We start from the raw sequence: 27,572 nt of genomic DNA, 5'->3' as shown, positions 1-27,572 counted from the left end.
TTGCCTAGCAGATTTCAGGTTATACTAATGAGAGGAAAGTAAATAGAAAAAAACAACATTCTAACTCACATTGAACAAAAATCAACTTAAAGCTTACTTGAAGATGGCAGAATACTAAAACTGTAAGGATAATAGAAATACCTAAAACGAGAAAAACTTCAAAAACAAATAAGAAGTAACTACAGGCAAAAATCAAAAATAAATATAATAAATTAAAAAGCTTAATAGCATGTTTTAGTCTGTTGTGGTTACTATAAGAAAATACCATAAACTGAGTAGCTTATAAACAATGGAAATTTATTTCTCATACTTCTGGAGACTGGGAAGTCCAAAATCAAGATGCTGGCAGATCCAGCATCTGGTAAGGGTCTGCTCTCTAGTTCACAGATGGTGCTTTTTCTCTATGTCTTCACATGGTAGAAGGGCTGTGGACTCTCTCTTAGGCCTTTCTTATAAGGACATTAATCCCTTTAATTCTCATGATCTAATCTCTAATCACCTCCCAAAGGTGCCACCTTGTAATATCATCACCTTGTCTGTTAAGATTTCAACATATGAGTTTTTGGGGGACAAAAACATTCAGATCATAGCACAACTTCAACAAAGAGCAAAGCTACAAAAGTCAAACCCTAGAGGGAATCTCCGCAGTGTGGTAAACACTCACTTAGCAGATTGACTTTTCAGCACTGATTAAAGGAGCAGCCACATAGATTCAAATAGAATTGTGCTGTACTTTACTGATCCTTGCTCGTTGATTCACAGCTAACTGACCCAGCACTATGCACTCCATCTAAACTAGGTCAATTACCATCTTTTCTCTAGACCAGTTGTTCTCAACTGCAGGCATCCCCTCCACCACCGACCCCAGGGGGGACATTTACCAATGTCTGGAGACACTTTTTAGTGTCACAACTGGCACCTAGTAGACAGACATCAGGGATGCTGTTAAACGTCTTACAATGCACATGATAGTACCTTACAACAAATAATTAGCCTATCTAAAATGTCAATATTGCCGAGGTTGGTAAACCTCAACGTTTGATTGATGCCTGACGTGACCGTTAAACAGACTATTTCTTACATGGGTATCTATAGTTAAGAATTGGTGAAAGATATTCTGCTAGTATGTGATGAAGGGTGAGATGGGGGAGCTTTAAGTTTTACCACTTCTTTTTCTTTTTCTTTTTTTTTAGTTTTACTTATTTTTTAAGTTAGAGAGAAGATATTGCCTAGAATTCATAAAAACATTGCAATGATACAGGTTGTAATTCCGGATAAATTGTTTGGTAAAGAGAAAGTTGGGTTTATTATTTTTTTCTTAGTTAGTAATAAACTTATTCTATGCCTGTTTCTCTGCAGTACTCAATATAAGAGACTGTGCTGAAGCATTAATGTAACAATATTTATTGTTAGTCAAGATGAATCCCTCACTCACTCTAGAATCCTGTAATACAGAACAAGCTATTTCTGTTGTGAAGACTCTACAATTCATGCTTCTGCATATGATCCATAATGGAAAAAGATCCAAGTTAATTTAGGATGACCTTCTACCTTGCCAATGATAGCACATCAGACAAACTCCAGGAATGTGTAGAAATATTTTCACAAGGATGTGGTGAAATTTTGTTTTTTGTTTTATTTTCCAAAATACTAGTACTCATTATCAGAACACCTTTCCGTGTCTGTGGTATAATAGAACAGGGTTCTGGAATGCTCCCCCAAAAAGGCACCAGTGAACATATAACATCAGAGCCACCAGCAAAGCAAAATAAAAGGGAGTGAAAGCTTATAAGATTATTTGCAAAGAGTAATTTTTAGGGTAAGACACAAAAGGGTAGGAGTATGTATATATCTGTGTATTTTTCAGAGATATCTTAAAAATTAGTTTTTTAGAGGGTTTAATTTTGTATTTTTAAAAAAATTGTAAAAATTTTGTCATTCGTAAATTATTTACCTATATATGCTGCTATCAAATGCACTTGTCACCTGTAGAGAACAACTGATGCCAACACGAAGTTAATAGCAATAGTAAGTGAAAATAGAAAACTGTCACATGGTAGTGTTATTAAGGGGTCTCACCATATCACCATGTCATTAATTTTAATATGGATTTTAATATTTAATATGATACAAATTAGCTTTAACTGTGATTTTCTGCTTTTGATTTAGGTGCGATTAAACAGAAAGGGGGAAGAAACATAGTGTGGATCCGGTGCAGATACACATCTTCCCCACAGCGGGAAGTTAAAAAGGGGTTTAATGATGTAGAAAAGGGCATTCAGGTCAGTGCATGCTGACCAGGCTTGTCAGCAGTTTGTCTGAAAGTAACAAGGAGGATTTAAAGTCACAGAGACTCATGTCGGCTTAAGAGTCATGCCTCTCACGAACATCATTGTTATGGAAAGGGCACCTGTACAGCCAAGTCGCTGTCTGTAGTGCCTGGTTTGGTGATTTGTTCAGCTTAGGCAGGACAAAGTGGAGGGGGCAGAGAAGGCTTCTGCGACAGGGAAAAGTACTAAAATGCTTAGGAGAAGCTGGATGGTACCTGGGGCCCCTTAAGAATGATTTGAGGAGGTAGATATACCTCTGGAACAGATTAAGCACTGGCAAAGGCTTATAGGTCATTAGGGCTGTTGAATGTTTCCATAAATTTTGTTTCTGTTTAATTTAATACCCCAGAAGGTGGTCAAGAGGGGATATTCAGAGACTCCTGAAAAAAACAGAAGCGAGTCTTGAATATTTTGTTCAACTCTAATGGGTTAGAGAAAAGCCAAACAAATCACTATTCTCATGGTATGGATGGCAGTTGAGTTGTATATAGGAACTCTCCCAGTGTACATTTCAAACATTACAGTAATTCAAAGCTTATTGCAGACATGTTATCAAAGTTAACAAGAACTATTAGAAAGAATAGAGGTAGGCTGGACATGGTGGCTTACGCCTGTAAACCCAGTATTTTGGGAGGCTGAGGTGGGCGGATCACCTGAGGTCAGGGGTTCGAGACCAGTCTGGCCAACATGGTGAAACCACATCTCTACTAAAAATACAAAAATTAGCTGGGCAAGTTGGTGGGCACCTGTACTCCCAGCTACTTGGGAGGCTGAGGCAGAAGAGCCACTTGAACCTGGGAGGCAGATGTTACAGTGAGCCGAGATTGTGCCACTGCACTCCAGCCTGGGTGACAGAGCAAGACTCCATCTCAAAAAAGAAAAAGAAAAAAAAAATAGAGTTAAACACAGGACAAAGAAAGCATTTTTCTGGTCAGGTAATGGTCATCAACATGTCCTGTGGACTTCGATTATCTGAGGTTGGGGGTTGGGGATTGAGGTGGCTAACACGATCTACAGTGGGAAGCTGCTGGGCATATGGGCAAAACCTTAAACAGCTACCTCATGGACTCTTTAATCTTCCTTGAAGTTTACAGAAGCTAAGGCTTTTCTGGAAAATAAGGGGAGACTCCTCACATCTTTCAATATGGCTCTGAGCCAGCATTATGTGGGTCCTGGGCCAGCTCTCAAAACAACAGCCCTGAGCAGATAAGGAAAATAAAACACAAGACACTGACCACTTTCAGTATGTTATGCTTCCATTCATCCTTATGGCCCTATATAAGCTTTAATTTTTACCAGAAAGAGAGCCGCCTCTATCACCCCTCTAATGGAGCCTCCTCTCCATCCAAATACTGTGCTATTTGGCCTGCAGTTGAGGGGTTATCTAGCAGACCGTGCCTTCCAGGGAGGGAAGGGTCTGTCAGGAGCTACTTCCTAGATGGCTTTGCAGTGATCAAAGGAACCAGGGCTGCCTTTGAGTTCAGTGGTTGTTGCCCTCCATCCCCCTATGGCTGTAAGAGACTACAACCCTGGAAAACAAATCACCTTTGAACAACATTGGAATGGAACTCGGATCAGATCTTGCCATGTGGACAGCCTCGGGTTTCTGGTATATTGCTCATTGCTCATTTGGGTGGCACAGTTACAAAAAAGGACAAAAATGATCAGGAAGCGACAACCCCGAATTTGGGTCTTTTCCGTGTGTACAACTTAACTATTGCCTCTGGAACGACAAGAAGCAGCATATGGATTTTTGCTTTTGTGGGGATGGTTTTACAAGTAATTCCAGTAGGTTACTCTGCTACAGTGCTTGACAGCAGCACCCTGGAGGGCCATACCCCTTCCTCCTTGCTTCCCTGAATATTTGAGATGTGCACAGCCTGCCAAGCAGGTGTGTAAGACTCATTCTCAGGCGGTACTTGTCAGCAGAGGGACTTTTTACACCCATCAAGAGGATATCTTGCAGGGGCTCTTAGTGGTATTGTGTTTCCAAAAAGAAGGGTGATGGAGTGGGGGTACATCTGTTGAGCCAACAGTTATAATTAGTCATGGTAGATTTTAAAAAGAGCTGTGTATTTAGAATTCACATTTATGATGTGGTTTCTCTTGTTCTGGCAAGATACATTCTGAATTATGTAAAGGATTCTGAGATTCTGGATGTGCTGAATGTGGAAAAGCATTGTTCAATTACATTCTTATCATGGGCCCTGTTCATTACACATCCACAATCACCATGTCCACAGTGTCCGTGGAAATTGGGTTTTCACATAATTTTCCACAGCTGTTTTCTAATTTGATACCCTTAAATGACACTGTAACTCCCTGTATGATGACTGCCAGAAGCTAAAGCCCCCAGGCAATTTTCTAAAGAAACATTGATAATAAATATTGGGGTGGTAGCCCGATAAATGGCATCTCTGTTCCCTAATAAAGTTGGAATAGAAGTATGTGGCAACAGTAGACTTCCCAATCCTGAACTCCTCTGGTATCAGAGAGATTTGCCAAGTTATAGTCTGACCTGAAAAACCAGAGTCAAGCAGCCATAAGCACTACCGCTCTGTAGATAGGAAGATTCCCAGAGGGAGAGAAAGAGGGCAGGAGGACAGGGCTGGGCCACACACACCCAGTTCCCCTTTCAAGTCAGGCAATTCACTTGAGAGGCGTAAGACCTAGGGTCAGAGGGTTTAGGGAAAAATCCTTCTCATGAAAGCAATAGGTACTGCAAAGGAGCCTTCCTCTACTAACGCTATTTTCTCAATTTTCCAGAAATTTCTTTTCCCCAGCTCAAAATAGCTTTGTCCTAAATTAGATGATCCAGAAACAAAGGACTGAGTCATGATAGGCTGTATATCAAACTGTTAACAATGACACACTTGTGTAAAACTTTTTAATTTGTTTTGTTCTTTTTTTTTTTTTTTTCAGAGACGGATTCTCACTCTGTCGCCTAGGCTGGAGTGCAGTGGTCGATCTCGGCTCACTGAAACCTCTGCCTCCCGGGTTCAAGTGATTCTGGTGCCTCAGCCTCCTGAGTAGCTGGGATTACAGGTGAGTGCCACCATGCCTGGCTAACTTTTTTGTATTTTTAGTAGAGATGGGGTTTTGCCATGTTGGCCAGGATGTTCTCGAACTCCTGACCTCAGGTGATCTGCCTGTCTCAGCCTCCCAAAGTGCTGGGATTACAGGAGCCAACTTGCCTGGCTTGTTTTGTTCTTTTTACTTACTTTGACTCATCTGTCACAGAAGTCCTCTGCTAAACAAAGATGTTTGTGGATGTTTCTTCCCTGAGCAATAATTAAACAAAGTTTTTCAAATTGTCAAAATCATTCTAGCATTCTGGGGGATGCCCTTAACCTTGATGATGGACTTTCCAGCTACTAACTTAGGGCTTTATGACTCAGAAACTTGACATGTTCCCAAGGTAACATTAACTTCTGGGTTTGTTTAGTAACCGTCCTAAGAAAAGGTCTCACTCTCTGCTGTTAGGAATACATGTTTTGATAATGACGATGGTCCTACACACACTCAAGCAAGCCATAAGTACCCAGGAGGGCATATACTGTGGTGAAAGATGAAGGCCTTTTTTCTGAACTGGACAAGTATCCTCAGCATTTTTCCAGCAAGCCATTATCATTACTGTCATCTATGCATTGACAATAGGATATATTAGCCATCGCTAAAGTGGGGTGCACAATCTCAGGGGCTACTCAGGACAGCCTTTTGAAATTTCCATTTTGATGATGAGATACCTGGTACAACTTCTCAGCACATTACAATGTCTGCCAAAATAGTGTCAGGACACCTCAGTCAATAGAACAGAAAAAACACCAAGTGCTTCTGAACAGGGCTGTCATCATAAAGCTTCTAGAAAGTTTCTGCGCTAGGTTGCTGGGAAGGTCGCCAGACTGGGCTGCCTCAAAAGTCTCTGATACTTTGCCTTAAAGTCTCTAGGCCCTCTGTGGCTAAAACAAAGACGGGACAAGCCATTGAAGGATAATTTAGTTCTAAGTAGGCATTAAAAGATAATTTTGATAAACAGGTAAGATCAGTACTCTTATACAGATGTAAGAATAAACATGAGTTAAAGTTTTTATTTAACTAATTCATGAGGAAAGCAGTGAAGTATTACAACCAGGTGAAAGGAGAATCCCAAGGACAGACACATTTATAGATCCGGAATATTAAAATGACTGTGCAAATACAGCCAGATGGGGTTTTTTTTGTTGTTGTTGTTGTTTTACTGGACAGAATTCATTTGCATATCTATAGACAAGAATGATTTAGCATTGCTGCCAGTTATCTACACTTTATAGAGCTGCAAAACAGCTCCCACAGAATTGGAATCAGACAAGTCAGGTGTGCTCCGGAATGACAACACGTAATTTTCAAATTAAGCACAATTTTTTCCTAGTAGTCCCACCACTTTTTATTACAAAGAACCTCAAAGATTCTTGATGACAAAATCAGTATGGTCTTATTAGATTTGGCCTGGTTCTTTAAGCAGGTGCAGCAAGACTGTTAACCATATGGGCCTTCTTTAAGTTTGTTCCGCTAGAGGTTCTCTAAGAAATCTCAGCTTGATCTTTTACAAGCTTCTATTCATTTGCTGTCTTGAAGCTAAGATGGTAAGTCCAAGGAAATTTCTCCATAAGATTTCATCTGTAGTATCTATACATTTTGGCCTAATTCCTTTCTTCTTGAATCTTCCTTCCTTCCTTCGCCATGTTGGCCAGGCTCGTCTCGAACTCCTGACCTCAGGTGATCCACTCGTTTCAGCCACCCAAAGTACTGGAATTATAGGCATGAGCCACCGTGGCCAGCCTCTTCTTGAATTTTTCAAAACCTCTCAAGGCTCTTGGCCTGCCACGAAAGTGACCTCCCTTACCACCTCCAAGGTTGGATCCTGGATAAATCCAGGTACCAGGACGGTTTTCCTTGGAGAGCTTTGCCAGCACTGGCTCCATCAAATCAACCTTAGTTTCCTAAAAGGGGCTGATCATGCACAGGCTATGGCTTCCCTGGGCTGGCAGGAAGCTCCTCTGCAGCTGCTGTTCACAGAGCTGCAGCCTGGTGGCCACTGATGCCAAAGACTGGGTACTTGGAGCCACCGGTGCGCTGGTCAGCGGAGGGCGTGCTCCCTGCCACCTGGGCGGAGAGGACTGAGGAGGATGAAGTAGCGTGAGGTCAGTGGGCTTGCTACCGTCATGCTAACTCTCACAGCGGTTTGGAGATGAGCCCACCACCACCTGCCCCTGCTTGTCTCAAATCTTTTCTAAAAAGGACAAAAGAGGCTCACCAGTTGTTCCTCGTGTTCCTGGTTACAAATTATTTGGCAAAGTTTATCCCAGAGATTATCTTTAGAAAACTTTCAAAAATAATTTAGCAAGAATATGAAGCACAAACAGAAGGACCTGTCAACCACCGTGTCAGGCTTCAAGACATAAGAATTTTGAATCTGAGCCATTTTTACCTGTACTCTGATTTCCAGGTATAAGCCATCATATGATTGATTACTGCTTTTATGTTCTGCTTAAGAAATCTTTGCCCACTCCAAGGAAATCTTGTCAAATCATTAGAAGAAGCTTTAGGTCACCAACAAGAATGTGGGACTGTGAATCAGTCTCAAAATCAAGAAATTGAAGCAGTCAAAAAAAAGAGAGAGAGAGAAGGAAAGAAAGAAAAAAACAAAGAAGGAAAGAAAGAAAACAGTAATTTAAACAGGAAGAAAATATTGCCAGTTGCAGTGGTTATTTGGACCAGTGAAAAATAAGGCATAGTAGGAGAAAAGGTAAATTATGTTCAGGGGTTGCCCCCTAGTGTTCCTGGGCAAATCTGTAGTCTAACTGTAGGAAATGAATGGATTATCATTCCTGACCTTTATGAACTAGTCCTCTCAAGAGGAAAGGAGTGGTGAAAAAACTCTGGTGAAACAAGTTCTCTCTGAACACATCATTCTCTCTGATAGAGAAGGTGCACCTGTTGGCGATCCTGGCGCTGGTCTGGAATAAAGCTGGACAGATCCTATGCATTGCCATCTCTCTACCTACATCTTTTAGAAGAGCGGCCATTTCATGATGTTTTACATAGTATGGTAGCAGCATATTTATGTTACAGTCCTGATGTTAGTTATGTCCAAGGATGCATGTCATTGTGGTAATGCTCATTCTCAATTTGGAAGAGACCAATGCCTTCATTGCATTTGCAAAGATCTCATAAATAAGTCATGCCAGTTGGTCTTCTGTGTGGATCACAGCAAGGTGTTAAGATATTTTGCAATGTTTGAAGTATTCTCTGAAGACAATTTCTTCAAATTGTTTCTTCAAGTCTTACGGCCTTACACCAGGCACATGCTTAATAGATAGGATCTTCACACTGTATCATAAATCACTACTCTACTTGATCTGTTCTATCCAGTCTGAGATGTTTTACAGAGACAGGAAGAAATTTTTATTTAGAACTGGACTAGGAACCCTTCATCTGTATGAAGATAGTTTCCTACAGATGGACTTGATTCATATTGCACCGTGTCTAACTAAATTGGCAGAGGCTATCATATCAGAAAAGCTGTTTAGCTGTATTGCAGTCACCTGGACACAGAAGAGTACCAAGAAATGGCCCTAGGTCTTTGTGTCTGTAATGAAACACATTAAAGAAGGAGATAAGGATATTTTTAAAATGTAGCATATTTAAAGTATTAGAAGTTCAAATCCATTATTTTCTGGGAATTTTAAGAATATTCTTTTTATATAAGTGCTTATTTATCTCTATCAGCCAATCAGAAAAGAGCCTCTTTAAAAAGAGATTGATAATCTAATTTATTAGTATTATCTAGAGGTAGGAAAATTTTACATACTTACACTGTGAAAGGTAAAGATCTTTCTAAATTATGGACACATAGACAAACAGAGACAAATAAAGAAATCTTATACTTCAATTAAAAATTCCATCATGGGTTAAGGGTAATACAGAAACCCCAAAACTCACCAGTCTCAGTATGAAAGATTTGTTCTCCTTCCCAGTGAGCCCAGGATTCTTAATTCATTTGGGCTCAAAGTAGACAAATAGACAAACAAAAAGAACTAATAATCCAGATTCTCCATTTTCTCTCACACAAAAGAGAATATGTCTCTATAAGTCATTCATCTATTTATAGAGATCACCAAATGGTCAGACTATGAAACCCAATTCTCAATCATTGCTGCTGCTAATGATTATTGCCTACAAATGAACCAAAACCAAAACACAAAATTAGTAAAGAGAAAAATTAAAATTACAAAAATAGCAAAGATGCATGTGTAAATTGAGCCCAAACTCGTTTTTATTTGGGGGTGGGGTGCGGTGGGGAGGTAAGAGGGAATGGTGTTTTGCATTGCCGTTATTTACAGCTTAGAGTTGTAAAGGAGCTCCCATAGAAACAGAAACAGATATTAGGAAGTGTAGGCTATTGACAATGCATGGTTTTATTGAAGCTCAAAATCTACTCTACATAAGGTAATCCTTAAGGTTGGGATGCTGATGCCATTTTCAGTGTTACAAAGCTACGGTCCTAACTGGGCCTGCCTGTAATCCACTCACTTCTGAGCGCCAGCACACGACTCTAGGATTCTGTTTACAGCTCTTCTCCAACCCCAACTAGCCCACGACTTTCATCCAATCAGGACAGGCACCCTCTCGTAGCACTCACAGTATCACCAGTCAGGCCACACACAACGGGGAGAAAAAAATCAACCCTCTTTCCATGTTTTTGAAATCCAGATGTGAAGAGCTAAAAATAATTTTTTAAAACTTGAATTTGTTTAAAATCTCCCTAACTGTAGTTTCCAATGTAAAAAGCAAAGCAAAGCGAAGCGAAGTAAAACAAACCAAAAACCCACTCACAAATCCAAAGGGATTTTCTTGAACTGTTTCAACAAGAGAAACAGCAGGCTTTTCCTACTTTTCTGAAGCTCCTAAATAAAAATTTTTTCTGACTCAGAGTTATAGTGAATTGCTCAACTTTATTTCCCAACGTAAAAAAAGGAAAAGAGAAATCCTCACAAAAATAGTGTAATAAGGCCGGGCGCGGTGGCTCACGCCTGTAATCCCAGCACTTTGGGAGGCCGAGGTGGGCGGATCACGAGGTCAGGAGATTGAGACCATCCTGGGTAACATGGTGAAACCCCGTCTCTACTAAAAATACAAAAAATTAGCCAGGCGTGGTGGCGGGCGCCTGTAGTCCCAGCTACTCGGGAGGCTGAGGCAGGAGAACGGCGTGAACCCGGGAGGCAGAGCTGCAGTGGGCCGAGATTGTGCCACTGCACTCCAGCCTGGGCGACAGAGCGAGACTCTGTCTCAAAAAAAAAAAAAAAAAAAAAAAACTGTAATAAACTGTTAATGAGGAGGACAGAAAGAAAAAAGAAGGCAGTCTATCATTCACATGTCTAAAATAGTGCTCGGAAAAGGTGGAGATGCTCCCTTCTCCGAGAGCTTTAAAATGAAACTTTAAGGGCACAATGTGGAGCTATAGAGAGTATGACATGATATTAAAATGAGTTACCTCTGTCTTAGATGCAGCTGCAGCCCAGAAGCAAAGTAAATAACAGAAGGTGGCAAGCCCCTACTTCAAGGTGGAGTGTTGGACTACCAAGGCAGGACCAGCAAAGGTTTTGTGAGCTACAGGTCAGTATCCATTCCTCAATCCCTCATGGTTTGAGGTTGAAGAACTGAGGGAGTGGCTGGGTGCGGCGGCTCATGCTTGTAATCCCAGCACTTTGGGAGGCCTAGGCGGGCAAATTACTAGAGGTCAAGAGTTTGAGATGAGCCTGGCCAACATGGTGAAACCTTGGCTCTACTAAATAAAATACAAAAATTAGCTGGGTGTGAGGGCAGGCGCCTGTAATCCCAGCTACTCAGGAGGCTGAGGCAGGAGAACTGCTTGAACCTGGGAGGTGGAGGCTGCAATGAGCTGAGATCGTGCCACTGCAGTCCAGCCTGGGCAACAGAGCGAGATTCTGTCTTTAAAAAAAAAAAAAAAAAAAAAAAAGAACTGCAGAAGAGAAACTCTGGAAAAAAAAGGTTGAGGCACTGTGGCACTTTTTTCTTCCACCTTCTTACCTTGTGGTAGGTTGGAGGTGGTGAGCTCCTCCTCACCCTAAGTCTCGTGAGATGGGGCTTTAAAAGATCAGCTGGAAAAGCTGGAAAACAATGTCTGTCGAATTGACAGGCCCAAAGTGACTGGTCTTTGCCCCATGCTGGAGAAGATTAAAGGCAAAGGCAAAGATTAAAAGCAGGGCTGGAGCGTGTATTTCTTGTGAACCAGATAGGGGAAGGGAAAATATAAACATGAAGGTTGTTTTGCAGGAGACCCCACTTTAGTAAGTCGGCTTCCTCCTAAAGGGTGCTAGGCAGCAGGGGGTTAGAATCAAACGCAGAAACGTATGGAGTAAGTGGCCAGCAGGAGGGTCTGTTACAGACCAATGTGTTCAGTGGAGCCATCTGTAAGGGCCCCACATAAGTGCCCTGTGTGAGGAGTCCATAGTAAGCATCTGCAAAGATCATGGAACACTACCACCAAGTACTACTGTTCCCCTGAACTAAGGCCTTTTCTCCTTTCTCGCTCTTTCCTTCTCCCACCTCTACCCCAAACCCTGTCAGATCCATACCCCAGAGAAAGTAGGGGAGGAGAAGTAGAAGGATTAGGCTGGAAAACAAAGAAGCTAGCTGTGCCAATGCCTACCCACACCCCCACCCCTGCCCCTTCCCCTGCCCCTGCCTCTTCCCCTGCCCCTGCCTCCTTCTCTTCAGTTCAGGCTTCCTGAGTGAACCTCTGAGTATATTCAGCTTCCAGCCTGAATCGGCTTGGGCTGGGGAAGGAGAGAAAGAGAAAAATTTGCCTTAAAGTTCAGAGTTTTGACTATTATGAGACTGTTTTATGACTAAAAATGACTGGAGTACTTTTTAATTTTTCTGAGTGTCTGGAGAAGCTACAGGAACCCACCTACCTGAGGTTTTACTAAGGGGCAAGGAAGAAACTAGCCCCTGAGCAGAGGGAGCAGGTTAAAAAATAAAGTTGCCTTATGATTGCATCCTATTAAATGCCGTCTGTTTTAGTCTTTTTTGTGCTGCTGTAACAGAATACCACAGACTGGGTAAATTACAATGAAGAGAAATTTATCGGCTCAGAATTTGGGAGGCTGGAAAGTCCAAGATCAAGGGGCCAGCTTCCGGTGAGGGCCTTCTTGCTGTGGTAACCCGTGTTGGAAGGGCAAAGACAGGGTGAGAGAGAGAGCAAATGAGGGCCAACTAAGGAACCCACTCCTGCAACAACAGCATTCATCTACTTATAAGAGAAGAACTTTTATGGCCTAATCATCTCTTGAAGATTCCACCCCTTAATCTATTACAATGGTGATTAAGTTTCCATCATGTGCTTTTGGGAGCCACACTCAAACCATAGCACTACCCTTTTAACATAATGACTATACAAGTTTGCTCCAAAGAAGACAGTCTCTTTCCTAACCTCTAGTGAACAAACTAATATCCCTCTCCGGTAACTAAACAGGACTTGAGAAACTTTTATCCTGAGGATATTTGAATCAGAAAAATACCCTGCAGTCTCTGAGAAATTTGTCAACTACAAAGGACAAAACAATCAAGCCGGAAAATAACTTTCTGACTTGAGTTTTCTAACATTGGCTTCATTTTTTTTTTTTTTTTTTTTTGAGACAGAGTCTCACTCTGTCTCCCAGGCTGGAATTCGATGGTGCAATCTTAGCTCACTGCAACAACGGCCTCCTGGGTTCAAGCAATTCTCTCATCTCAGCCTCCTGAGTAGCTGGGATTACAAGTGCGTGCTGCCACATCTGGCTAGTTTTTGTATTTTTAGTAGAGATAGGTTTCATCATATTGGCCAGGCTAATCTTGAACTCCTGACCTCAGGTGATCTGCCCACCTTGGCCTCTCAAAGTGCTGGGATTACAGGCATTGGCTTCAAATTTTTAATATGTCACAGGGTTAATCAGACAGAAAGTTCTGGAGATAAGGGCTTTTTAGAGGAGAAAAATAATACCCCAATGTTGGCTCATTCAGCTGGTTAAAACCATCAAGAAAGCAAACTAGACAGAGGAAACAATGAATTCTAAAACCTTACAAGGCAGGTCTTTGTATTTTCTGAGACTTACGTCCTAGGAAGCATGCCAAAGAACCTCTCAGTGAATTCTAGAGGCTTTGCACCTTAGAGTGGCAGGTAGACACCAGCTAGAGCCCTTTTCTGCCTCTCTGCTGAGAGTGGTACTGTCCTTACCAATCTTTGATATAAGTTATGAGCTGATGAAAGAATTATCTTTAAGGACCATGTGCATGTATGATTTCAGTGTAAGCTGTGCTCTTTATTTCTAAGTACAGTGAATCTTTGTGTGCATTTGCTAACGAGTAGGTGCATTATAATCAATTCCTTCTTTATAATATATTGAAGTATCTTTTTTTTTTTTTCTGACATGGAGTCTTGTTCTGTCATCAGGCTGGAGTGCAGTGGTGCAATCTTGGCTCACTGCAACCTCCGCCTCCTGGGTTCAAGCGATTCCCCTGCCTCAGCCTCCCGAGTAGCTGGGACTATAGGTGCCCGCCACCACACCTGGCTAATTTTTTGTATTTTAGCAAAGACTGGGTTTTATCATGTTGGCCAGGATGGTCTTGATTTCCTGACCTTGTGATTTGCCCACCTTGGTCTCCCAAAAGTTCTGGGATCACAGGGATGAGCCACTGCGCCCAGCTGAAATATCTGAAAACACACCTGAAGAAGAGGGTATTATGGAGTTACTGGTGCAGATGATACCAACATTGCTTCAAAATGAACAGACGTAAAGCTGCCTAAATGGAATCCCTGCAGCACTACTGCGGTAGACCCTGTAGGCTGACTAGCTAATTAGGCAAGGAGTCCTTGCTGGCAGTGAAGACCACAGGCCAAAGGCAGGGAATGGAGCTGTGGGGCTAAAAATGAACTTAAGTGTGAATAACTGGGGTGGGAGAATCCAAAAATTCTGTCCTATGTATCAGTACTTTTCAAACTGTAGTTTATATGGGAATGATCTAGGGGTGTTGTTAAAGTACAGGTTCTGATTTAGAAGGTCTGGGATGGGCTTGAGAGCCTTGATTTCTAACAACTTCCCAGGGGATCACCCTGCTAAATCATCTTTTTAAGAAGGAAATAAATTGAGGGGAAGATTAAAAAAAAAAAAAAAGAGGGGAATGAAGGTGGAACTGAGCAATGTAAGCCCCAGTGCTCTCCCCAGGGCCATGCTCTGGGACCACTTCCAGGGGAAGACCTTTAGCTTCTTCAGCCACCAAATCTCCTTGGAGGAGTCTATTGCGGAATTCTCTTACAATAAGTATACCACCTTGCTTATTTAGAATCTCTGTTGTATAGAGTTGGGGGGGGAGGAGGGGTGTTCCCTCTGCATTTGGAGGAAAACTTCACAGTTCTAGAGTAGTGAAACCCTGGTGGTGGTGACAGCAGTGTCCCAGGGAGGTTGAAGTACTCCAAGGAATGGAACTGAGATCTCACTGAGACTGCATACGAGGGAGCGCACACAAGGGATCTCATCCTCAGAGGCATCACTGAGGATTCCTACAAATACATTTCTGGTGGGGGGTATTATAAGGGGGCATGAGAAGAATTAGACAAATATGTGACCTCCAGATAACTACATATATGCTCCAGAAGTGCCAGCATCTGGACACCTGCCTCACAGAGGCCATCACGCCAGTCTGTGTTAGCCAGAGAAGCAGTAACCACCCACAGAGACGGGAGCACAGCGTCACCTGGCCAAGGAAGGGGATGCTGCCTTTCTGCTTTTCCTTCTTCCCCAACACCAGTGGGAGGAACTATAGCAGGAAAGTTATGGGAGTACCTGAGAGTCAGACTATACTCCATCTCTCCTTTTTACTCTGATAATAACATTACAATTTTAAAACATATTTCTTTCTATGAATTTGCATGTTTATAATGTTTGCTCATTTTCCTATTGTGCTTGTATTTTCTTATTGATTTATAAGAACTCTTTATGTACGTAAGTATATATACATACATATATTATGTGTGTGTGTATATATATATATAAAGATACACAGATTTATATATATATATATATATATAAAGATACACAGATTTATATATATAATGAGAACTTTCTTGTGGGAAGAAAGCCCAATAGCTTGAATCTTAGAGATTGCCAGTTATTAATGACAATAACAATGGCAGCTAATCTTTATCAATAATTTTCCAGGTACTCTGTTAGATGTTTCACATGGATTTTCTCATAATCCTCCTAACAACCCTATGAGGTAACTGCTATCACCTCAGAAAACCGAGATTTAAACAGTATAGACCACTTATCCAGTGTAACACAGCTAGTGAATATTAACACCAGGATTTGAACCCAGGCACACACTCTAGAGAAGAAGACAGGAAAGGCAAGAGGCTCTTGAGAATTCAGAGGGTCCTGAGAAGGGGGTATGCCAAGGCTGTGGGCTGAGAGTTATTAAGGTCGCAATGCTCTCCTTCCTCTCTCTTTAAAACAAATATTAATGGTGAGAGTGAGCTCTGGGCTAGGTACCGAGTAAAGGGTGGTGAAGGACACAGATAGGTCCCAGAGCTTACTGTGTGAAAGGAGAGAGCCACAACAAAAATAAGCATGTAATCTTAAATATTTGTACATGCTATGATGAAAAATTAGAAGGGCGTAACAGGTCACGAGTGGAGGACAGTTTAGACTAAAGGAGTAGGAAAGGCTTCTTTTGAGTAAGAAATATTTAAATAGAGACCTGACAAAGGAGTATAATAAGTTAGTCAAATGAAGAGGAGGAGAAAAGAAGAAATTGCTAATGAAAAGAGAGAAATCATTCCTGATGTAGGAACGGTAAAAGGAAAGTAAATCTTGGGACCCCCAAATCACTAAGCCAAAGGGAAAATTCAAGCTGGGAACTGCACTGGGAAAACCTGCCACCCGTTCTATTTTTTCCTTTCACAGAACAAACAGGACTTTTGAACAAGTGAAAGATGCTAGATGAGTAGGCAGGGGTTAGAGCAGGCAGAGAAGTGTTGAAAGTTTCAGGAGGGGACTTACAGGGTCCCTACCACTGGAATGAATTAGCAGAGGGTTTTGGCATTTTGAAGCTAAAGTCTCAGAATTTGTTGGTCAGTTATGGAGTCAGAAAGTGACCCTTGAAAGTGTGGGGATTGGGGCTCCTGAGGCAGGAACTGACCTTGGGCTTTGCCTATCTCAGGGGCTCCTGGTCTCAGTAGATTTTTCAGGGTCCGTGTTCTCTTCTCACCTACCCATTCTCTCCCACAATTTAGTCAGACCTCTGCAACAGATTTTCAAACTGTCCAGTCATTTCCACCTGGCCCTTTTCTACCTCTCCATCCACTTAGCATAGCATTTTCTCTTCGGGTATGGAAGAAATAGCTCAATTTTTTTGTTTTTACTCAAACCAGCTCTGGCATTTTGTACCTTTCTTCCTTTGCTCAAAACTACTTGTCATTCTTGGAATTTGACTCTCTTTTCATATTCACCTGGGAAGAATTTTAGAGCTGTAGAGAGCAGCCTAGCTCAGAAGGTACTTCCTCCACAAAGCTTTCTCAGACCCCCACAGTCAAAACCTCTATTTTGCCCGTTATTGCCCATTCAAGGAGATCATAGTTGGCTTGCCTTAAAATTTTATTTCCTGCACATCTGTGCCTTCCAAACGTGAGTGAACCTATCTAGGGATGGACCATGTTACATTCGTCTTCTCAGATCTAGCCCCTTGCCTGCAGTTTCTCTTCTCCTTTCCTATAGTGGGGAATATTTTTTCACTCACATTGATCAGTGGTATGACCAACTTTGTAATCCTCACCTCCTAGCCATATTCCCAATATTCCACAAAGGTAAGAGTCACTTGGATGTTTGTTAAAAAGTCAGATTCCTGGGCTTTGCCCTAAACCTAATGAATCAGATTCTTCAGAGAAGAGAATCAAAAAGTGTATTACTAACAAGTCCCTCAGTTAATTCTTACCATAATAAAAATTTCTAAAGTACTGCTGAGTACATTTTAATTCAGGGAATTATCAGGCATACTCTAAGCTAGGTATTGTTCATTGACTTTTTTTTTCCCATGCTGTGGCTGAGCAGGTGTTATTGCAATAGGACTGCTTTTGCTGAAGCTTCCTGCCCTTTATACTGGAAGGAAATATGTGGTATATATGTAGGTATTTCAAGATGACTTTTTGGAAATGAGAAGAAACCTGGCCTGGAGACCTAGACTGGAGAGTAAATTTGCACAAATCAAAAACCTGTTAGGGAAATAATCTGCATAGATCAAGAGTACCTAAATTATAGTAGAAACTATTAGGTGCTTTATATAAAACTCAATACAAATGTAATCCTCACAATTGTCCTTGTAAAGCAGGTATTGTTACTGCATTTTGCAGATTAGGAAACTGAGTTTCAAAGAGGTCAAGTGATATGAGTTATAGGGCGAGTAAGAAGAAAAGCTCCCAAATGCAGTGCGAGTATTTATTCACTCAACAAATAGAGTGCCTCTCACATGTTATATACCTCTCTTTAAACATAATTTATATTTTTCCCTAGCAGCTTTTAAGCTTTCCTCTTTTTCGTTGGTTTTCTTTATCTTCACTATGATGGCTCTATGTGTGTATTTCTTTTGTATTTGCTGGAATTCATAGTGTTAAAGGAAAGGGGTCCTGATTCAGACCCCAAGTGAGGGTTCTTGGATCTTGCGCAAGAAATAATTCAGGGCGAGTCCACAGAGTAAAGTGAAAGCAAGTTTATTAAGAAAGTAGAAGAATAAAAGAATGGCTACTCCATAGACAGAGTAGCCCTGAGGGCTGCTGGTTGCCCATTTTTATGGTTATTTCTTGATGATATCCTAAACAAGGGGTGGATTATTCATGCCTCCCATTTTTAGACCATATAGCGTAACTTCCTCACGTTGCCATGGCATTTCTAAACTGTCATTGGTGCTGGTGGGAGTGTAGCAGTGAGGATGACCAGAGACCACTCTCATCACTATCTTGCTTTTGGTGGGTTTTAGCCAGCTTCTTTACTGCAAACTGTTTTATCAGCAACATCTTTATGACCTGTATTTTGCGCTAACCTCCTAACTCATCCTGTGACTTAGAATGACTTAACTGTCTGGGAATGCAGCCTAGCAGGTCTCAGCCTTATTTTACCCAGCTCCTATTCAAGATGGAGTTGTTCTGGTTCATATGCCTCTGACATGTCCCTTCTGCCTTTTATAGGAGAACCCTTAATCCTAAGGTTGCAGAGGGATGACGATCCATCTTTTGTAACGGCTTCACCTGAATAGGGGTGATGATATTTCTGCCTAGCTATTACAGCCTCTTGTGTTTAGGGTAGAGAGGAACTCAATCAGAAAGCATTGGTATGGCAAGGGCCAATCATAACTTTGAGTTCCGAGAAAAGGTGATATCTCGAAGATTAATACGTATTTAGTTTAAGAAAACGTTCAGTAAGCTTATCCTACATTCCTACACAAAGAGTACAACAGCAATATATTCCACAACAGTAAAGCAAAATAAGAAAAACTATCTCAAGTAAACTAAATTAGAAGGCTTTCTATGAATTGGGCAACTATTGGAAACAAGCTGATATAGGGTTGCTAGATGATTCCAGTACATGCCCAGAATTAGAATACTGATTCAGATTTTCACATTACCCTTCCCTTTTGTTTCTTCTGAGCAGCAGTCAGAGATTACTGGTTGGTTCACAGAAATAAGCAGCGTTAGCCTAAATTGCAGAAACAAACTTAAAAACAACTGATGAGACTAGAATTTAATAACCAGTGTACCACAGTTCTTGAAACATAATTTCTCTCTCCAGTGTCCCATTTTTACTAAAGATAAGTTATGGTAAGACCAATTTGCTTTGTTTTGCTTGGCCTGATTACTTGTATAAAATGCAGCAAAAATAATTATTTTTTTCATAAGCTCTTTTTGCACTGGCTTTGATGGAACTCTGTTCCATAGAAGGAATCTTACATAAGACTTTTTTAGAGCCGAGCCCTTTCATGGGTTTGTACCCTCAAATACCTGTGAGTTGAGTAAATTCCTCTCCTCTTGGGGTCGCAAGATAACCTGGGGCTTCTGGACCTGTTAGAAAGTGACATTCTTTACTTACCACAGGTCAGAAACCTTGTATGGGGACTGTTATCCATACCTTGTATGGGGACCTTGTAGACAAGGTCTGAGGCCAATTCCCCAAGGGGCTTTTATTGGCTTTACAAGTCAAGTTTGATTCCTTAAAGAAAAGCACACCATTCCAGTCAAAGTGTTGGTAAAATAACCAATTTCTCCAATTGTGTCCTGTTGCAAAAGAAAACATTCTTATTGCACTTATGCAAATACCTATATTGCCATAACTTAAGAATATTCACAACTAGTTTCCAAATTCTGGAGAAATCAGGTAGAGAGAAACAAATAAGCTCCAAATTTTGTTCAGAGGAGTATACTTTACTCAATTGCTAAAAGCTGTAAATAGCCCAAAAAAAAGTTTTCTTGACTCTGAAAAACAAAACAAAGTATTTAAGCAAAAACGTTTTAAGCAAAAAGTTTAGAAGATACTTCAGACTTCTTTAGTTACTCTATGCAGTTAACTTTTGTTTGATATTCATGAACATTTCAGCTCCCTGTGAGAGCTCTGAAAGTTTTTTTCCTCTATTCTGATGTCACAATCTCCGAAGTTACCAGAAAACCTGCATTTAAGAGCCCCTGTATAGTTCTACAACTGATTGTAAACCACCTTCTAAAGAGGAACAAAACAAGACTACAGTTTTTTTATGGATGACAAAAAGTTTTAGCACAGTCACTATTAAAGCCAAAATTGACTAGGAAATTTTGATTATCTTTGTGGCACACAAGGATTTTATGTAACCATCATACACTAAGTCCTATCAGAATTACAGGAGTTTTAAAATAATTTTGGAACACATATCAATAACACATTTATACAAATACAGCCCAAAGAAAGCTAAACACTATATTATATTTAATGATGCTTCCTGTATGATTTTTATGCCAAAAAAAGCCAAATGTCACTGTTGCATTAGGGCATTACTGATGTCAAACCCAGTTCTTAATAAAACCTTATAGACAAATCTACCAAATTTTAATGTTTGGCCATAAGGTAAGATTCTCATAAACCTTTTATAACCCTTAAAAATTTTTGTTAAAGAGCAGATTATAAGCAGGTTTTTGCTCTAAGAAAAACCTGTTGTGCTTTTGTTCCAATGTTCAGTTTACAGAAAAACTGAATAATGCCACTTTAACTTTAGCCAACATGTTTACACACACAATTTCTTTTACAATTAGTTCTTTACAAGTCTTCGATAACTTGTTCAAACCTTTAGCTTTATTTTATTTAACTTAAAACAATCCTTTGACCCTTTAAACTTAGGCAAAAAATCCACATTCCTATGCCTTCTTATAATCTTTTACCAAAAACACGTTTTACTTTTCTTTTACATGCCTTAAATGTAGAACCGTTTCCTCAGTAGTCTCAATTACATGTTATAATGTTAACTCCTGGCAACTTTTATTTTTGGTGAAAACCTTGGTAAGTTTGGGATTTTAATGATGTACTAGGTGTGGAGCCTAGCCTAGGACACACCAGGCAGAAGTGCAGATAAGAGCTGACCCTCCAGCATAGCTAGGGGACATGGCTAACTACACATGTGTCCAGGTCTTACCTACAATCTAATATCTCCAAGGGAGGTAAATTGAACAATTTTTAAACGTCAAAGAAGCAGTTTATGACCTTAAAGCCTTTAGCAAACTTAATATCTAACCTGTGTAATTTAGACCAAATGTTTACATTTTTGAAGATATTTTTATTTTACCAATAATCTTTAAAACTGTCTTTATTTTCTGAGGATTACTTAAGTCACATGAACTAAAACGCATTATACTTTTTACTTTTCTGACAAAATATTTGATTTAAGCTTTTATTACTATTAAACCAATTAATCAAAGCTCTTTCAGATATAAACGTCACACACACAACACATACAAATACACAGACAGACAGAAGATAAAGGATTCATCCGTAAGCCAGAAATTGCACCCTAAACTTGGGCCACCATTGTGAAAAGAGAAAGCACAGCCACATGGTTACAAGGTCAGGCTCCCAAGGACATGACTGACCAGAGGGAAACCTCTTCCAGTTTACACATACATACACACACACACACACACACACAGAGAGAGAGAGAGAGAGAGAGAGAGGCCAGGCGTCTGACTGGTGAAACATTCTTATCCTTTTGCTGGCATGCCAGGTTTCTGGGTTCCCTTTCCCTGAGTGTCCCTAGTGACCCGTCTGGCTGCACCACAGCCCTGGGGGCCAAGACGCAACACAAAAGGAAAATTATCTTTTTCTGTTCTGGTCAGAGCAAAATATGTGTGACAAAACATAGACATTAACCATTCTGCTTAGCACCCTGTATCAAACTGGCAAGGCTCAAACTTGCCCCTATCATCATAAATCCAACCTCCGACCAGGAGTTTCAACATGTGTTCTCTGGGCAAGATGGTCACCCTGAGTAATAGAAAAAAAAAGAAATGAGAGAAAGAAAAGCATTGCTTGTGGCAGGGTGGGGAAGGCGAGGCTCTCAGGGAGGCCAGAGAAAGAGCCACCCATTGCAGCGACCCTGAAAAGTTCAGGTGGCCGCTTGTTGGTCATGAAGGGATCTTTTCCAGTAGTCCCACCAGCTCTCAAGTTTCCCTTTTAGGAAGCAAAAAGCTCCCCATGTCCCACGATACTGTACGTGCCTAATTCTGTCACTCATAGCCATCAGCAAAGAGTGCAAGGCAGATTAATCCAAAGAAAATAGCAGTTAACATCCCATAATGCCAAACCTGTTCTTAGATGAGAGGGACTTTACTGAGAGAGGCCTCTAACCCCCTAAATCTTAGGAGGGACTCTAATCCTCCTAAGTTGGGCCTCTAACCCAAGGTCAGTCAAGTATCCTTGCCTTTTATTGAGAGGGGCCTCTAACTCATTCTGTTTTGGGAGAGACTCTAACTAGCCTAAGTTGGGCCTCTAACCCAATCCCATTCTTTACCTGGGTACTCCACCACTTACCCAAAGTCGTCCAATCAGTGCTGCGGTCTATTTCCTTTGGGTTGGTGGGTCTCCTCAGTTTTGTCCCTTCTGTGGCTCATAAGAAAGATGCCACAGGACCCCACCACTTATCCAAAGTTACCCTTTGGGTCGGGGGTTTCCACACTATATTCCCTTCTGTGGTTGCCAGAAAGATGTTACAGGAAAGGGGTCCTGATTCAGACCCCAAGAGAGGGTTCTTGGATCTTGCGCAAGAAATAATTCAGGGCGAGTCCATAGAGTAAAGTGAAAGCAAGTTGATTAAGAAAGTAAGTAGAATAAAAAAAAATGGTTACAGAGCAGCCTGAGGGCAGCTGGTTGCCATTTTTAAGTTTATTTCTTGATGATATGCTTAAAAAAAGGGGTAGATTTTCCATGCCTCCCCTTTTTAGACCCTATAGGGTAATTTATAAATTCATGGTGCTGGCGGGAGTGTAGCAGTGAGGATGACCAAAGGTCACTCTCATCACTCTCTTGCTTTTGGTGGGTTTTAGCCGGCTTCTCTACTGCAAACTGTTTCATCAGCGAGGTCTTTATGACTCGTATTTTGTGCCGACCTCCTAACTCATCCTGTGACTTAGAATATCTTAACCACCTGGGAATGCAGCCTAGCAGGTCTCAGCCTTATTTTACCCAGCTCCTATTCAAGATGGAGTTGCTCTGGTTCACATGCCTCTGACGATGGGGTGTCTTGAGTCTGTAGCTTTAATTTTTTGCTGGAAGCTGCCCGAAGTTCCTTGCCATGTGGGCTGCTCCAATGTGGCCACTTACTTTACGACAGCTTCCTTCTTCACAGCTTGCAATGGAGAGAGAGTTTACTAACAAGACCTAGTCTTTTATAACATAACTACCCTGGGAGTGATATCCCATCACTTTGCCACTTTCTGTCAGTTACATGAAAGTCACAGGTCCCTTTCCCGACACTTAGGGTAGAGGGAGCTTAGAGCCTGTCCACCACAGTCTTCTATGAGACTCCCTACTTTGCCAGCCCCTGGCCTTGATTTCTGTACACTGAGACCCCCAGTGACGGTGTCAAATATTAGAAATGGGAGAATATGCAAGTGCCTTCAGGGCAAAAGTGGTTTCCATGGTTTCCAAACCCTCTAAGCTTTCCCTTCACTTTTTGAAATGATAATTCCTTACTGTTTTGTCATCTCTTTATTGATTTTAAGAAAATATTTCTATATTTTGTCCAGTTTTTCTTTTTAAAATTATTTTCAGCAGAAGGGTTGATCTAAGTAACCTAGGCAACCACTTATTAGGAAAAAGAAGTCCTGATTTTAGAGCTTTAGAAGTTCTAAAAACTTGTTTAGTAGTTTTTAGAAGATTCACTGAGACTGCTGTTTGGGGAACACATGTAAGGATGCAAGCATGGAAGCAGAAAGATAAGTTAGTTATTAATCTTACAATAATACAGTTGAGAGATGATGGCGGCTTCATCTAAAGTGGCAGCAGTATACAGAAACTCCAGATGCAAGAGGTAAATAATTTTCAAATAAGCCCTCTAAAAACAAATACCTAAGACTTTAACATCCTCATTTTTTCTGAAGTGACACAACTGAGATCTACAGGGTAGTGTTACCTTTGAGCATTTTATTTGTTTTGCCTTTCAGGACTTTAGCCTCCGTTTCAACCATACATACCATCAGACAACATGTTAAAACCCTATATATTCTAGCTACACATTTTAAGAGAACAAGTCCTGAGCTACTGTGTAATAATAAACTTTCATGTACTGCCACCAATAAAATGTTTCCCATTTTTCTATTAAGAGAACAATGGGGCCGGTCGTGGTGGCTCATGCCTGTAATCCCAGCACTTTGGGATGCCGAGGTGGGTGGGTCACCTGAAGTCAGGAGTTCGAGACCAGCCTGGCCAACAAGGTGAAACCCCATCTCTACTAAAAATACAAAAAAATAAGCTGTGCATGGTGGCAGGTGCCTGTAATCCCAGATACTCAGGAGGCTGAGGCAGGAGAATGGCTTGAACCCGGGAGGCAGAGGTTGCAGTGAGCCGAGATCACGCCACTGCACTCCAGCCTGGGCAACGAGCAAAACTTCGTCTCAAAAAAAAAAAAAAAAAAAAACAAAAACCCAAAACAAACAAGCAAACAAAACAATGGGAAGATACCGTACCGCTCCAGAGGCGCCCTCTAGAGGGAAATCACCTGGGACAATCTGCAGCTTTAAATCAGGGTTATATCTCAAATATCCTCTCGAACCACCCTTGTTCTCTAAGTTGAAGAAGTTGGTGTGGTGCTTAACAAAGTTATTCAGGCCACTTGCTTTTCGTGTTGCAAACTGGTGGTCTTTGTGTTTCCTCCCAATCACCCACCTCATTTCTAACAGCCTCCTTTGTTTAGGGGCTCAGCATGGTTGGAATGGGTTTCCTCAGTCTCACTTTCTCTGCCATTCTGTAATGTTAAATTGGGGACTCCAAAGGGGACATTCCTATCTCTTCTGGCAGCCCATCCCTGTCAAGATTTCATACCCTACATTGCAAGGATCCCATAGTTGAACGCCGCCTTCCTCTCTGACTTCTTTTTTTTTTTGTTTCAGAAACAGAGCACCCAGGCTGGAATACAGCGGCGCGATCTCAGCTCACTGCAACTTCCACCTCCCAGGTTCAAGCAATTCTTGTGCCTCAGCCTCCTGAGTAGCTGAGACTACAAGAGTGTGCCACTATGCCTGGCTAATTTTTGTAGTTTTAGGAGAGACAGAATTTCACCATGTTGGCCAGGCTGCTCTGAAACTTCTGGCCTCATGTGATCTGCCCACCTCAGCCTCCCAAAGTGCTGAGATTACAGTCATGAGCCACTGCATCCGGCCTTTTCATGCCATTTTCCGGCTGCTCCCTGCATTTCAGCCTCACCAAACTTTTGTTTCCTGAACTCACCAAGATCACTCTTGCCCTAGAGCCTTTTTGTCTCTGTTCCATCTGCCTGGAAAACTCTTCCCCCAGACTTTCAGGCAGCTGACTCCTTCTTAGCAATAAAAAGTTTTGGAATCCCTAGTGTTCAGCATCAATAGATCAAATTGTTATACCTAAACAAGTTAGAGAAAACGCCACACTTTGAGGCGAATTAAGAGTCCTTTATTTAAGCCGGCGGCCAAAGAGACGGCTAACGCTCAAAATTCTCTCAGCCCCGAGGAAGGGTCTTGATTAACTTTTATACCTTGGTTTAGGAAGGGGAGTGGGGGGGTCTAGTTAGAACAATTTTACAGAAGTCAAGTAGTCAAAAAGTTAAAAGGATAAATGGTTACAGGAAAGTAAACAGTTCCAGGTGCAGGGGCTTTAAGACTATTACAAGGTGATAGACGCGGGGTTTTGGGCGTTATCAATCAGACGAATTCTTGGGGACTGCGGATACAGCTTGCCACAGTATCTTATCAGTTAATTGCATTCTTGGATGCGCTGGGAGTCAGCTTGCACAAGTTAAGTCCTTGAGGAAGGGGCTGCCAGTGAAAGAGCCAAGATGGAGTTTGTCTGGTTCTCTTAGCTAAGGGAGAAACAAGGCTAGGTGAATAAAGGAAAAAACAAAGTTGGGCATTACAAAATGACCACCTAAGTTATATGGGTCTTGCACACCAACCAGAAAAAAAGCTAATCACCTTCTAAAACAATAGGGCAAGCAAAGCAGCCTAAGAGATAAGATAGAGGTGTCTAATACCACCTCACCCCCGAAGAACAAGGAGCAGTAATTTCACTTGCACATATTTGACAATATCTAAGCCATGAATGAGTTCTTGATGGCTCCCAAATTACTAAACTGATTATTGTTTTCACTTAGGGAATGCTTGACATGGGGCTCCACACTGAGGACTCTCAGAGCTGCTACGAGGGACCTGGAGACCTGAGGTCTAGGGTGAGAAGCATCTGCCTTCATCGACTTTATGGACAAAGAAGGAATGGTTTTTGAGGGTGGGGATATTTTTTGGTGGGTTCAGCCCGTCATCACCTGTATGTTACTTCTTGTCACTGAGTCACTTCCTGCTATAATAATAATAATAATTATTATTATTTTGAGATGGAGTCTCACTCTGTCGCCCAGGCTGGAGTACAGTGGGGTGACCCTGGCTCACTGCAAACTCCACCCTCCAGGTTCAAGCAATTGTCCTGGCTCAGCCTCCTGAGCAGCCGAGATTACAGGAGCCTGCCACCATGCCCGGCTAATTTTTGTATTTTTAGTAGAGATGGGGTTTCACCAGGTTTGCCAGGCTGCTCTCGAACTCCTGACCTCAGGTGATCTGCCTGCCTTGGCCTTCCAAAGTGCTAGAATTACAGGCTTGAGCCACCGCGGCCTATAATCTCAGACTGGTCAATAATGGTTTTGGTAAAATCACAACCAACCTGTTGTTTCTATTCAGTCATGTACTTGATCTATGACTCTGAGCAAGTTGTTTCACCTGAGTCTAATTTCTTTCCCTGTAAAATGGGCATAATGGGACCATCTCATCATACTGGTTAAGTGTTGCAGGGACCAGATGAGAACAAGGGAAAGCACTTAGAAAATGTTGTTATCTGGCTAGGTGCAGTGTAATCCGCCTGTAATCCCAGCACTTTGGGAGGCTGAGGCGGGTGGCTCACTTGAGGTCAGGAGTTCGAGACCAGCCTGGCCAACATGGTGAAACCCTGTCTCTATTGAAAATAAAAAAATTATCTGGGCATGGTGGCAGATACCTGTAATCCCAGCTACTCCGGAGGCTGAGTCAAGAGAATTGCTTGAGCCTGGGAGGTTGAGATTGTAGTGAGCTGAGATTGTGCCACTGCACTCCAGCCTGGGTGATAGAGGGAGACTCAGTCTCAGAAAAAAAAAAAAAAAAAAGGGTTATCTAACTAGGAGGTGGAATTAGTACAGTTACTTGCATTTGCCAGATCACGTGAAGCCCAAAAGTTACAGTAATGTCAGCCAGGCTGCTGAGAGCCCTATCCCATCACCAACACATGTTAGAATCAAGCCTGACCTAGGCAGCCTGCTACTTCTGGGTTCCACAGCAACACTTGTCTTTCCTGTCCCTGCTGGAGTAAGTGAGCACACTGGTTTTCCTCCAAAGTTCTTTCTTTTTCCCAAGACAAATGTCCATCTTCAATT

General features: G+C 41.6%; 1 long non-coding RNA gene across 1 annotated transcript; it reads left to right on the top strand.

Moving 5' to 3' along the window:
• The first annotated feature begins 5,252 nt into the window (after window positions 1-5,252).
• Window positions 5,253-26,498, top strand: LOC107967008 (uncharacterized). The gene is made up of 3 exons (XR_001707113.3): window positions 5,253-5,375; window positions 10,875-10,985; window positions 26,271-26,498. It is a non-coding gene; the product is annotated as an uncharacterized LOC107967008 (long non-coding RNA).
• Window positions 26,499-27,572: the final 1,074 nt, after the last annotated feature.

The sequence above is a fragment of the Pan troglodytes genome, chromosome 9 (assembly GCF_028858775.2).
Source record: "Pan troglodytes isolate AG18354 chromosome 9, NHGRI_mPanTro3-v2.0_pri, whole genome shotgun sequence".
Lineage (NCBI taxonomy): Eukaryota > Metazoa > Chordata > Mammalia > Primates > Hominidae > Pan > Pan troglodytes.
Note: the sequence above shows the minus strand (reverse complement) of the source record. Positions and strands in the feature narration are given on the sequence as shown.